This window comes from Rhagoletis zephyria, unplaced genomic scaffold (assembly GCF_001687245.7).
Source record: "Rhagoletis zephyria isolate East Lansing unplaced genomic scaffold, Rhagoletis_zephyria_1.1 Rzeph_scaffold_00943, whole genome shotgun sequence".
NCBI lineage: Eukaryota > Metazoa > Arthropoda > Insecta > Diptera > Tephritidae > Rhagoletis > Rhagoletis zephyria.
Genome location: NW_016158027.1, coordinates 36,377 through 47,001, shown reverse-complemented (window position 1 = coordinate 47,001; position 10,625 = coordinate 36,377). Strand labels below are relative to the sequence as shown.

Here is a 10,625-nt window from a genome sequence, read left to right as displayed (position 1 = left end):
ATTGAAAAAATTAAAAAGATTCTTCACAAATATCACGATGATCCTGTTAATGGTGGCCACCCAGGAATCAATCGTACGACCAACAAAAATATTACTGGAAAAATATGAAAAATGATATTAAAAAATATGTCAAGAAATGCATTAACTGTAAAAATAATTAAATCAATACACACCTGAAAGAACCAATGATAATAACGGAGACACCTCCAAAAGCTTTTGATACAGTACAGATCGATACAGTTGGACCATTTCCAAAATCTTTAAACGGAAACGAATATGCAGTCACCATTGTATGTGATCTGACTAAATATTTAATTGCAATCCCAATAGAAAGCAAACACGCAAAAACAGTTGCTAAAGCAATATTCGAAAACTTCATTCTAATATATGGATGTATGAAAACAGTCATAACAGATATGGGATCCGAGTATAAAAATAATTTATTTCAAGAATTATGTAAGCTTTTAAAAATTGAGCATAAAACCTCAACACATTACCATCATCAAACTTTAGGCACGGTTGAACGCAGTCATAGAACATTCAATGAATATGTGCGTTCCTACATATCCATTAACAAGGACGATTGGGATGAATACCTTAGATACTTTTCGTACTGTTACAATACAACACCTTCCTCAGTCCATGGTTACTGTCCTTTCGAACTAGTTTTTGGAAAAACACCTCTGGCTTACGAATTCTTACAAGAAAACATAGTTAGCCCAGTATACAATTATGAGGCCTACGACAAAGAAATAAAATATAGGTTACAAATAGCACAGCAGAGAGCTAAAAGATTAGTGCAATAAGCTAAGCAAAGACAAAAAATTAATTATAATAGAAGTACTCTAAGTAAGGAAATAAATATAGGAGATTTAGTACTAGTTAAAGATGAAACAGGTCATAAATTAGATAGTAAATACAAAGGGCCCTATAGAGTAGAAAATATAGATAAGAAAAACAATTATACTTAAGTAATAAAAATAAGAAAATCACAATACATAAAAATAGGCTTAAATTGTTAGAATACGAACATTTCAGTTTGTTAGCGTAAACACAAAACTTAGAATTAATTTTCCATTTAATCACTTCACAAAAATATACTGCACGAATAAATAAATAGCTTCAACAAGTATGTACATTCATACCAAAATAAAAATCTTAACCGATTTTACATTTAATTATGTCATAAAAATATACCGCATGAATAAATAAACAAATAAATGAAAAAAAGACGCACACAATAAATAAAAGAAACTCAAGTAATTTGTAGTTATGTCATAAATTTTAATTGAAATAGAATGCTTATACATTGACCTCACATATGTATAAGCATTCTTTTAAAGAGAGGAGGTGTAGTGTATCAGAAATGCATATCTACATAACAAAGTTCCACACGCGCCAAAAGTTCATTAAACTTATTTTGTCGGTAGTGCAAACAAGTTGTGGTTCACACGATATATTATGGAATGCTTGATTTCTGCTTACACTGCATTCTCCCGTAAGCTTATTTTGCTAAGCTAAGCCAATGTGCATTTGTATGTGCATAAGTGTCTGGCTGCACATACATATGTATGTTGTTAGTATTTATTATACATATGTATTATTNATAAACTAATTCAAGATGACATAATAGAACCATCTATGTCAGAATACAATAGCCCCATCCTATTAGTACCTAAAAAAATCANCCCGTAAGCTTATTTTGCTAAGCTAAGCCAATGTGCATTTGTATGTGCATAAGTGTCTGGCTGCACATACATATGTATGTTGTTAGTATTTATTATACATATGTATTATTGTAAATAAGAACACATAGAATTAAATAAGTTTAAATTTGTATAAATTAGGAAAGAATTAATGAATAAAGAACAATATTCGATAAGCGCTTGACTGCGCCACAACAAGTAGTCGTCTTATTACCTTGTCATCTTATTACAGTAATGAAAAAAGGCTGAAGTATTGCTATGCTCCTTCTTAGCAAAGCGTAATTTACCATTTTCGACAACCGAGCCTCTTACCAAATGTCTACAAGAAAAAAAAATAATTATTAAAAATCAACGCGTTTATTTAGCTCCTTTAAACTTGCACATTATTGAAATTTAATGGGCTATCAAACTGCATACTCAAAAAAATTCTAAAAAATCTGAATAAAAAGTAGAAAATCTAGATGAAAANTTCTAAAGAATTTTGTATCACAACAGACGCCAGCGGCTATGCCTGCGGCGCAGTACTTAGTCAAGAATATGAAGGCAAGCAATTACCAATTGCTTACGCGTCAAGATCATTCACAAAAGGTTAAATTAATAAAGCAATAATTGAAAAAGAATTGGCAGCAATTCACTGGGCCATTACTAATTTTAGACCATACGTTTATGGCAGGNCATTAAATAAACAAAAGAGAAACAGCCAAAATCGATCAAAATGTTGATGAATCAAAATGCTGATCACAAGTGTATGTATAAAATGATTTTTATATTAACGATCTCCAACCAGTTTACAATGAATTTTAAATGTGCTCTGTCGATATGCCATTTTAATATACCTTACGTACATATTTACCTTTGTATGCAATTAAAGTTTATTAAGAACAATTTGTGTACATTTGATTAAAANATTCTTTACCAGGCTTATGAAAGAAGCCGGCAATTTAGGACTTGTAAAATCACAGTTGTCCTTAGGAGACAAATTGTTTAATTATAATCGAGTAGATAAATTTATAAAANAAAAAATAATAAACATTAAATAAACAAAAGAGAAACAGCCAAAATCGATCAAAATGTTGATGAATCAAAATGCTGATCACAAGTGTATGTATAAAATGATTTTTATATTAACGATCTCCAACCAGTTTACAATGAATTTTAAATGTGCTCTGTCGATATGCCATTTTAATATACCTTACGTACATATTTACCTTTGTATGCAATTAAAGTTTATTAAGAACAATTTGTGTACATTTGATTAAAAAAAAAGACGTTTTTGGGTAGAAAATGACGTTTTTTCAGACCAAGAGGGACGTTTTCTCATGCCGAAGACCAGGCCACACTGNAATATGAAAAATGATATTAAAAAATATGTCAAGAAATGCATTAACTGTAAAAATAATTNAAATGACGTTTTTTCAGACCAAGAGGGACGTTTTCTCATGCCGAAGACCAGGCCACACTGCATAGAAGGTAACGAAACACAACCGATTCAAATCACTCGGAAACATTTTGCGAGCGGTAACTTGACTCTGCTAGCATTCGCGATAGCTAACGCAAACAAAACAATTGCATGCAGAGAAATGGGGAAACAAACGAAACATAAATTAGTGCTCACAACATAAAATGAAACGATTCGTTTAGTGATCCCCTAGTACGATTGGCAACACCTGCCAAAAGTGTGAACTCGCCTTGCCACTGATCTTCAAATAANCTAAAGCAATATTCGAAAACTTCATTCTAATATATGGATGTATGAAAACAGTCATAACAGATATGGGATCCGAGTATAAAAATAATTTATTTCAAGAATTATGTAAGCTTTTAAAAATTGAGCATAAAACCTCAACACANCGCTTCAAAAAATATCGCGGTTTCTTGCTAATTTCAAATACTCGGTGACCAATATTAAAGTGGCTGGCAAAAATATGGAAAGGTAGCAAAATTTAGAGGCTAACCTCATATTCACGCACGCCGCCAATTTACTGTTAAAAATTTTNAGTTTTTGGAAAAACACCTCTGGCTTACGAATTCTTACAAGAAAACATAGTTAGCCCAGTATACAATTATGAGGCCTACGACAAAGAAATAAAATATAGGTTACAAATAGCACAGCAGAGAGCTAAAAGATTAGTGCAATAAGCTAAGCAAAGACAAAAAATTAATTATANGTCAAAGCACGCTTCAAAAAATATCGCGGTTTCTTGCTAATTTCAAATACTCGGTGACCAATATTAAAGTGGCTGGCAAAAATATGGAAAGGTAGCAAAATTTAGAGGCTAACCTCATATTCACGCACGCCGCCAATTTACTGTTAAAAATTTTTCATACACAAACAACTTGTATGGGACTAACCGAAATTGAACGGCTTGCGTATGAAGCTAATATTACATTTACATTGAGCCCAAATGCCTTATTTGGGCAAAAAATCTGAAATGCGAAGCCAAATCAGACATTTCTCCATACAAATTCGTATCTCCAAAATGACGCATTTCAACGCATTTAATCAAAATGACAAAGCAAATGCGTCCAATTTCTGAACTTTTTTATTGAACACACTCAAAAACAAAAGCTCTCCAAAAGCTTTTGTTTGTTTTTGACATTTTGAATTTTAAAATCAAAACAAACTCAACGTAATAAATAAATCTTTGATATTTGCGTATAAAAATTGTTAATTTACGCATAAATTCGCACTTTTTTTTTTCATAAAGCAAAGAATAATTGCCTCCTCTATGTCCAAAATGTGTCAAAACTATAGGCCTGAAGTGTTTGTTTACATTCATTTTGTTTTTGTTTTCCGTTTTCAATTGATGAGAAGGTAAACGAAATGCGAATCAAGCAGTGCAAACGGCTTCAAATGACTGATTTCAAACCACGCATTTGGGGCCAATGAAAATGTAATATAACTCAATTTCCAATTTTTGTTCTGCGTGCCATTTTGATTTGACGTTTCGCTCAATGAAATCATATGCAAACGTACGCAAGCCAATTTCGGGTGACGCAAAAAAAATCCAACGCCGTGCGTACCAAAATGCAATCTGCGAATATTAGGTTAGCCTATTAGCACATAAAAATAATATTCGATTTCAATCGAAAAGATATTAAACATCTTGAAATTATTACACCACATAAAGTTCTTTCTGATACTGATGTATTGGTAAATGATGCAGACATAATTGAATTTCAATTTCGCAATTGAGGCTGAGTGAAGGTAACTTCAAAAACTGTAGCAATAAAGATTTGGGATCAAGTAAGTTTGATTAAAAATGGATTCCGCAGCAGCTGAGCGCAAATTTTTTGATTTAGCATTAATAAAAACTTTTTAGCATTATAAAAAAAATCGTTATAAAAACTGAATTGGCATATTTTCTTGATAAAGAGGAATAAACTCAACTCCACTCAATTTCCCGTTGTAATAAATTGGTTAATTTTTTACCATATGGTCCATTCTTTGGTCCGAAAAATAAATTGGAAATGGCAACCGTGGTTGTGAGCACTAACTTTTCGTTTCGTTTGTTTCCCTATTTCTCTACATGCAATTATTTTGTTTGCGTTAGCTATCGCGAATGCTAGCAGAGAAAAGTTACCGCTCACAAAATGTTCCCGATTGATTTGAATCGTTTGTTTTTCGTTACCATGTATGAGCGAAACTAAACGATATCGAAACGTTTGCTATTGTTTGTTTTCGTACTCTGTATAGACTAGAAGTGTCAAAAGATAAATATCGCTCATACACAGGCTTTACTGATACACTTTGTAAGTCGTTAATATATTGTTAATACATATTGCACTAGTAGATAAATTACCAGACGAACATGTTAGAGAATCCAACCACTAACTGTTATATATCGCAATCAAAATCGAACGGAAATTTCCGAATCGAAGTAAAAAATAATAATGTAGTTCATAAACATGATTCAATAATTAAAGGTTTGCTCACCAGCGACATTAGAATTTTGATACTCCCTTACAAAAGGTTGCACACACACACACCCTACACAGTGCCTTGCTAAGGGAGCCGATTTTGTCAAGAGGGAGCGTTTTCTGAGCAAATAAGTTTCTTAGCATGTTGCTGTATTAAGTGCTTAAATTATGTATAAAAGCATGCTATAAGGGGCTTATCTTTTCCTTAAAGCTTCCCCCAGAGGGCGCAACAGTAAAAGTTTTCACATTTTCTTCTAAACCAATTTTCGCAATTTGATAAACTCCAAATTTATTTTAGACCCATGATTTCTTAGGGAAATCTCGGTTAACTTTCGTAACAGGCAAAAAAAAAACTCATAGATGAGCTCTTTATAATACGGCTCTATACACAATTTTCTTTTTCTAAACCTCCAATTTAGCTCTTACTTAATTAAACTTATACATTTCGTTTCACAGGCTTCAGAACATAAACGCAGCGAGAAAGAAATTGGTGATATTGCTGGTGTACCCGATGTAACAATAAGGCAGTCGTATAAATTGATGTATCCCCATGCATTAAAGTTATTTCCGGAGGATTTCAAATTCACTACCCCTATTGATCAGCTACCACAAATGTAGACATAATGAGCTTTTATAAATCCGAATTAATACCTTAGTAAAGTGGGTCCAAAATAAACATTTGTGAAAAAAATTAGTAAGTAAAGATCATTTATAGAAATACAATTATTTACCTTATAAGTATGAGAAAACCCAACAAACTTGAGAAAATGCGGACAAAACTAAGTTACAGGTGTGGTACTACACCCAGAAAAATGTTTAGTTATAATTAAAAAGATTTGGTTATATTGACCAAGTAACAAAGTTGGATATGGGGAAGTAAATATCTAGTTCACGAACGTCTGCAATTTACTTGAGACTTCTAGTTAGGACAAATGTATATTTGTTAATAATTACAAAACGACTACCTAATTGTTAGTTGAATAAAATCATTGTTGAGCAAATATAAAAAATGCTTTGGTTGATACCAGTTGTCAGTTAATTTTGTGAACTTGCTGTAGGTTTGAATCAGCTAACCGTTTATTATGAAACACAAATGTTCTGAGAGAGCGCTGAGCATTATTTAGGGTTGGCTCATAAGTATGAATATGTTCCGCTCTCAAACCAAATCGTGGTTGCCTCAACTAAGATTTGGTAACTATGACTAAAGCATGTGCTGAAAGAAAGCTTATCTGTATTAGCAGAGCTTAATGACATCCTTTTATGAACCATACGTTAAGTTGAATGGAATTTGTAGAAATATGCTTCAAAAAAAAATTTATTTGCATTTACCAAACCCTTAAACTAAATTAACGATTTGGTAATACCTAGATGAATATTAGAAGCTTTAACATATTTAGTTATAATTACCAACCGATGGTAATAATTCCCCCTTGGTCACAGTTCCCAAATATTGTCAAAATTCGGGAACTAAATATCTTTAGTTGTCGAAACTAATCCTTTTTCTCAGTGTATAATGTGCGCCTAGAGGACCAATTCGCGATGAAAATAATACTTAAGCTTGTTGCACAGAAAACAACATCCCCTATGCCTACCTGAAAAATATTAAGCAAAAGGTGAGATCTGCCAAATTTACTTAAGTAGAAGTGATATGTGTAAAAAGATAATTTATGCTTTTAAGAAATTAAAAGTGTCTGACAACAAAGTATAAACGTTGTTTTAAATTATCATGTACTAACATGTAAAGAAGGTAACAATTATTAACAGCCGTATTAAAGTACTATACATCTTTATTAATAATAATAATATACCGTAGATAATCGAATTGTTTGCTAATTCCAACTTTTAAAATGTCTCCCGGTTCAAACATATCGATTACTTCAGTATAAAGCTGCATTTTGTTAGTATTCGGCAGGTTTCGATATGGAGATAAGAGCATTCTCAGAAATTGTCGAAGAATCTAATCGTGATGTTTTTCGGCTTACATTTTCTCTAAAAACTTAAATTGCTTGTTTTTGGCTTCCTGCGCTTCCACTGAAAGCATATTGATGGGTCAAATGGTCTCATTAATTATATGGCCGTGAATTAATATTTTATGCACTGCGCAAAAAAATATTAGCTGTTTCGAAGCAACCGTTTTTAATTTTAGTGACATGAATTTTAAAGCCACTGGCAATAGTTTGATTAAGTTTTCGTCTATTCCAGTAATGTCTGAGAACACTTAATTTTGGAGAAATCGCCTTGCCGTGTTACCAATACAACTGCTGCCAAATCCAAGCTTTGGCTGGTCAATAATGAGACCAGTTCGCTTTGTAAACTCAATCTTCCTTTTATTTTCTTTGATAACAGTTTCAATCACTACGTCCTTGTTTTACAGGTAATAAATTGTTTGCAACATTTAGTAGAAGTTCAGTCATATGTAGACTAGAAGTGTCAAAAAATAAATATCGCTCATACACACGCTTTACTGATACACTTTGTAAGTCGATAATATATTGTTAATACATATTGCATTAGTAGATAAATTACCAGACGAACATGTTGGAGAATCCAACCACTAACTGCTATATATATCGACATCAAAATCGAACGGAAATGTCCGAATCGAGGTAAAAGATAATGTAGTTCACAGGGTTCGAAAACAAACGAAACATTTCACGAATGATTCGTCCAAAGATACAAAACTTTGCGATCAATTCGAATCGTTTTGTACATGAGCAAAACCAAAACCAGTACCTTTGCAAAGCAAAAGAGTGCAAACAAAGCGATTTATGTTTCGTTCCTTGACGAGCATAGGTAGATCGTTTCAAACGATTCGTTTTCTTACACATTCCATATTATGCTCGATTAAATCAAATTTTCCGGAGGAGAGGAAAGCTGATGAGAGCGACCAATTCGATACAGACAGTGCTCAAAGTACTTCTCAGGCTGCCATAATTTGCAGCGAGGACACAGTAATCGATTAAGATGAAACACTATCTTCTTATTTTCGAAAGAATGTAGGTGAAGTGGCACTGGAACTTGACACATCAACCTTGACAATGTCAGAGGAACCTTTAACTCAGACCAGCGTAAGAGAAATCACTCCGTAGTCAAAAAAGGTTGAGGAATTCGCAGAATGGATGAAACTATCTGCACCTAAAAGCGCTGTTTCACAAATTGCTGCAGTACAGAAGGAGCGAACAGATCTTAAAAGATGATTTCGACAAGTTCAAGACTGAAAAGGAATTAGAAATGGCTGAGAGAAGATTGCAACTTGAAGTAGAAAAGAATTTGAGAATGGAGGAAAGAGCTTTGCTAGAACAAGAACTAGAGAGGGAGAAATTAGCATTAAAAAGGCAGGAGATCCAGAGAGATGAAAGCATCCGTAAACAGGAAATTGAAAAAGACGAGCGCATAGCTAAATACAAAATTGAGTGTAAATATAATTTAAAGAAATAAAAACCAAATGTTTTCTTCCCGCGACAAAAATATTTCACCTCAGCATTTTGAAAAGTGTTAACTATTTATCTTTTGTTTGTTTAACGTTCATTACTTTTATATAAAATTATAGCTCTTTATCTAACAGATACCATACAAATCCAAATTTCAGACCGTACAAAAATTATAAAAATTTCACAAACTTTTCATCTTAACCCCAAGCATTTTAATTTTAATTTATAGAATAATTTTTGGTTTGCAGTTGTAGAGATTATTAAATTCTAGTACAATTAAGAGCAAGTTTGAAGTTGCTAAAAACTCGCATTGATTTTTCATATTTTTTTTACTGACGGTATCACGCATTTTCTTCCATACAAAGTATTTTTTTTATATAGAAAAAGTGCATAACACCGTCAGTAAAAGTATTATCAAAAATCTATGCGCTTTTTTAGCAACTTCAAACTGTCACTTTATTATTAATTTAGAAATACTAATTAAATTACTTGGAATTGGAATGAAAAGTTTTTGCAATTTTTAAAATTTGAAATTTGGACTTTTATGGTTTTTGTTAGATAAGGAGTTGAACTTTAATTAAAAATTAATGAACATTAAAAAATGAAAAGTAGTCAAAACTGGTAAAAACATTGATGTGGTACCTTTTGTCGCGGGCTGTACTTTATATAGAAGAAAATTCGTAGCACAGTCAGCAAGAAAAGCAAAGAAAGCGAGTTTTAATATTCTTCAAATTTGCAATATAATGCTTTTGTAATATAATGCAATGTTCTGTAAAAATATTAAACAATTTTCTAGAAATTCTAAGTAAAATGTTTGAAACCTCGTAATTTTCTAGTTTTAGTACAAAAAAAGTATTTATTTAAATGGCCTTTGTTATTTAATGGCATACACATTTACATAAAAAATTAATGAGCAATAAACAAAAAAAATAGCAAAAACTGGTGAAAATCTCGAATTTCTTTTATTTTGTTGACCTACATATGTACGTTTTAATAAAATTGTTTTTGGGAAATATAAAAAACACATATGTATTTTAATCCAGTGTCCGTAACGTCATTTTGCTCTAAAATATGGCTGGCCACAGATTCCCCTACTTCTGAAGACGCTAATAAAATATTGTGCAAAATACAGCATACAAGAAACCACTCACATGCTTGTCGCTAACTTTCGTTATTGTGTAACCTCATTCGCAGCTGTTTTAGGCTTCCAAAATTTTCTTTGAGGAGTCCAAAACAATGTTCAATTCGAACTCGATATTTACTATGTCGCAAATTAAAGGCTACGCGCTTATTTCGGTCAAGATGTTGTGAATTTTTTCGGTACGGTGTGATGACAGTTTCTGAAAGTGGATATGCGGAATCTCCGGCTATTCATTCTTGGGTTGAGAAAAATTTCGCATTTTCCTTGGAAAGTGCACAAGACCGAAATATTTAGGCATCGTGGGCGCTACCATAATGGCCAACAACTACATTCCGAATTCTAAGGGAATATTAGCAAACCACTTGCGCTTTAATTGAATATGCATGAGTCCCAGTGATCAGACTTCTACCACATTGTGGTAGATCT

The 10,625-nt window shown here is 32.4% G+C and overlaps 1 long non-coding RNA gene across 1 annotated transcript in view; it reads left to right on the top strand.

Annotated features, from left to right (window-relative positions):
- Positions 1-6,318, top strand: part of LOC108362126 (uncharacterized) — a 12,643-nt gene extending 6,325 nt beyond the window's left edge. Inside the window, exon 2 of the long non-coding RNA XR_001847418.1 lies at positions 6,084-6,318. This is a non-coding gene — a long non-coding RNA (uncharacterized LOC108362126). The remainder of the gene's footprint in view (positions 1-6,083) is intronic.
- Positions 6,319-10,625: the final 4,307 nt, after the last annotated feature.